Source organism: Octodon degus, unplaced genomic scaffold (assembly GCF_000260255.1).
Source record: "Octodon degus isolate 3935 unplaced genomic scaffold, OctDeg1.0 scaffold00069, whole genome shotgun sequence".
In the NCBI taxonomy this organism is placed as follows: domain Eukaryota; kingdom Metazoa; phylum Chordata; class Mammalia; order Rodentia; family Octodontidae; genus Octodon; species Octodon degus.
The window spans coordinates 5,945,027-5,949,243 of NW_004524645.1; the positions used below are offsets into that span (position 1 = coordinate 5,945,027).

Here is a 4,217-nt window from a genome sequence, read left to right on the forward strand (position 1 = left end):
AAGCTTTAACTTCACACACACTTCTCCTACAAATTGCATAATAATGACTGCATTTTAAAGGTTTTTGTTAAGTGGAATTCATAGGCACTTAATAATGGTGAATGTAACTGTTTTGTACAATTCTCAAGCAAGGGGTTGGCAAGTTCTAGTGGTCCAAACAAGCCTATACCTGTGTGCATAAGGAACATTTTATTGGCACATCACCTTGTCCAGCTGTTTATATACTGTCTGAAACTGTTTTGGGGGCATATATGGTCTGACAAGTTGAAAATATTTATTACCATGTAATATACAAGAATAATTTGTCCATTCCTGTATATAGCACCCTGATTTGGTTTGGTAAATACCTGCAGGAACAGCCTCTGCCAAGAGGCACATCAAATTCTAAAGTGACATGCTTCTCAAGAGGAGTTCCTGAAAAATCTGGCAGGAATCCAACCATAGAAAAGTTTGGGAAACAAGAGATAGTTATCTCTGAACTTGCACTGCTACATAATAAAGTTGTTTCATGCTAGTTGAGATGCAGATGGGAAACTGCTATAGTGGTTAGGAAGGATTCAATTCTAGGATTTTCTGCTTTGTTATGTGACCATAGATAATGAAGATGATTTTTAAAATTGTTCTCCTTGTCTCCATGGCTGCCATAGTAGATACTTCTTGAGTCCACCTGAATCTCATATTAATTAAGACAAGTAGAAGACTTACAGCCTGACATTCAATGAGTATTAGTCATTTTTAGGCAGCTATTTTAAAGGAACAAAAGAATATCAGGGGAATATTTTCCGTTTCAGTTACTCTGGATTTCTATTTAAAGGATGAGTTAGAACAGTCTTTATAAAGAGTATGTTTATTTTACATATAGAGTCCTATGCTGACATTTCACAAGAAAAATAAATTTCTATGAGAAAAATTAATTATGTTTGTCAAGGACTGTGTTTATTATTATAACATTCTGATGATACTCTAGCTGCAATAGCCAGAGGGAAGTCATATACAAACCAAAATAAATCAGCAAATTTGAATGTTATTTCTGAACACGAAATATTAGGAAGCGTATGTTGTGTGACAGATACCAATTTTTTGAGACTCCAGGAGAGCCATCCATCATCCTGCAGAACAAAATGAATCCATAACATGGGGGAAAACGTTACTATTTACTCTAAGTATCAACAATGCTAATTATAATTTTGGCTTGAAGGAATTTAGCAGCTGCTGCTAGTACATTGTTCATATCCCCTCAGTTCTCAAGCATGTATATGACTCCTTGGCTTTCAACTGCCAACACTGATTTTCTAGGGAGAAGTCTAGGCACTGAAGATATTCTGTACACCAACAAAGAGGAGACCAGATATCCTTGGGATGGCTCTAAATCAAAGTCTAATGGAAACTGACAGATAAACCAGCTATCTTGCTTTGAAATAGGATATCTTTCAGTTGTGTTCTACATTGGCTCCCAGAGTGTTTCAGTGGGACTAGGTTTTAGTTTCTGAAGTTGTTTTCTTGGCTTTTTTCCTCTGTCATGTCTCACCTCTTTCTCCCTTTTTACTATTCTCTGGAGCCAATTCCCAAGTAAGCTACTTGGTACAAGTCCTTATGCAGGGTCTACTTTGTTAGGAAGAACTGATGTGAAGACAAGGTCAGAGCCTATTCAAATTTAAGCTGGATTTTTTTTTCAGAACCGGGGATTGAACTCAGGCACTTGCACTTGCCAGGAAAGTGCTTATTTCACTGAGCCATCTCCCCAGCCCCCCCCCCAAATATGGAATGCCTCACGAATTTGTGTGTCCTTCTTGTGAAGGGTCCATGCTAATCTTCTCTGTATCATTCCAATTTTAGTATATGTACTGCCTAAGTGAGCACTAAACTGGATCTTATTGGTGCATTTTCCTTTGGTATTCATAGGACTCATAATCACATAATTGAATGGGCTAAGTATAGTACAATGACTATTTTACCATAAAACTGATTGTTTACTATGCAATAATCAATTGGGTCCATTTTCAAACACAACATAAATGGAAATGAAGGCACAGTATGATGGAAAAGACTCTGAAGGTTTTTAAACTTTCTCCTAAATTCATAAAGCAAATTAAACCTGTTGCAGTGCTGCATAATACTCCATTATATCCATTATATAAAAATATCACATCTGTTTAATCCATACCTCAGTTGATGAGTATTTGAGATGTTTCCAAGACTTTTCTATGACAAATTGTGCTGCTATAAAGATGGGTGCACATATGTCACTGTGGTATGATTTTTTCAGTTTTTCTTGAAAAATAACCAGGAGAAAGACTGGATTAAGTGAAACCTCACATCCTAGTTTCTTAGGAATTTCCATAGTGGTTGCACAAATCTACACTCCCATCAACAGTGGTGAAGGTTTCTTTTTTACTCAAAGCCCCACCAGCATTTATTATTGGTGGATTTCTTGATGATAGCCATTCTTTCTGGGGTGAGATGGAAACTGAGTGTTATTTTAATTTGCATTTATTGTTTTAAAAATCATTTATTTATTTATTTATTTATTTATTTGGTACAAGGACTAGCTACACAGCACAGACTCATAGTGATCCTCCTGTCTCAGCCTCTCTGGCGCTGGGATTAAAGGCATGTGCCACCATGCCCAGTTTTGGAGGCCTGCATGGCATGACATGAACAGGTGTACAGTAGTAAGGATTGAACCTGTGTTCTTGTGCTTGCCAGGCAGGCACTTAGAGCACCAAGCTATCTCCTCAGCCTTGCATTTCTTGAAGTATCAATGGTAATGAATATTTTTTGATATAATTTATTTACCATTTGTATTTTTTCATCTGAGAAATGTATTCAAGTGCCCATTTTTGGATTGGATAACTGAAAGGAACATTAATGCTTAAATTGTTTTCTTTTTAATTTTTTGACAATTTTGCATACTTGTCTCTGGTAATATGAACTACTAATTCATAAAAAAAAAGAAAAGTATATGCAATTAACAACAAGTACAGAATTCCTATTATCTTGTTTAATGTAATTCTGTATTATTTCTAATGTTTTTTATTTTTTATTCTCTTAAAAAGACTATTGCTGTGAAATACTTGCCCCCCCAAGTATTCAAACTCATTTACCTTTTATAAAATATATTGAAACTTTCTATGATGGCTACTATTAATTTATTTTCATTTCTGGAAACTAGCAAAAACAACCATATGTTTTTAGTTGTAGGAAAGAAATTGAGCAGAATGTAATTCTAAGTTCTGTTGAAAGAAATGGTTCACATTTAAGCTTCAGGGGATTAATGAAATATCTAGAATTGTCTGTGGAATGGGATCATCTATTTTTATAAAGACAAGATCCTAGTCTTGCATCAAAGGTAACAGTGACTCAAAATATGTAGGCAAGGGTAACCTCATTAAAGATACAGGAGTTGATTAGCAAATATCTAAGATTTACTACTTAAGATTTACTTACTCATTTACAAGGAAATATTTCCAACATTAAAGCATGAGAAATTAAAGATTCTTGTTCTGATCATGGCAGAATTATAGTCATCAGACTTAGTACTTTTCCTTTGTGAACCACTATTAAACTGTACTGCAATAAATGAAGCACATGTTTTAGGGTAGGATGATAGAAAACGCAGTGCTTTATCTTTCAAGAAAAATAATAAGAGGCACAACTAGAAAATACTGTGACTTTTAATTAAAAATTATTAGGGTAAAAGGCACATTGCCATTAATCCTCTGCAAAACATTCCTCCCACACAGCATTCTTGACACTTTCCTAAGTAGTTTTTGAAGTCATCTTTTGTTAGTTGTGTTTTTTCCATAATTTTATTGAGAAATAGATAACAATAAGACAGTTTAAAGTCAAATTGGTAAGACAGTTTCAATAATTAACACATTGCAGCTGTATTCCTAGTGGTTATTTGTTATACAAGATGCAGACATGGTATACAACATACAAACACTATTAGAACAAATCCCTCTATTTCTTTTTTTTCTTTTTGAAATAAGCATTTTAATTTTATCAATGACGTCTTCATAGAAATGAGGAAAAAATTTTTAATAAGAGGTATGTACTACATACAAAAAAGTATAATTAAACATCAGTTTCTAGCCTTTATTAAAGAACAATGCTTAAAATAAAAATTCAAGGTGTATAACACTCATAACATATGTAGAAATTTCTTGAAATATCTGTATCAAGTAAAATAATATAAATAAAATAAGGAAAATTCA

The 4,217-nt window shown here is 33.8% G+C and overlaps 1 non-coding gene across 1 annotated transcript; it reads right to left on the bottom strand.

The window, feature by feature from the left end:
* Positions 1–1,753: 1,753 nt before the first annotated feature.
* On the bottom strand, positions 1,754–1,860 carry LOC111817773. Its single transcript, XR_002821893.1, has one exon. It is a non-coding gene; the product is annotated as a U6 spliceosomal RNA (small nuclear RNA).
* Between the last annotated feature and the right edge of the window lie 2,357 nt (positions 1,861–4,217).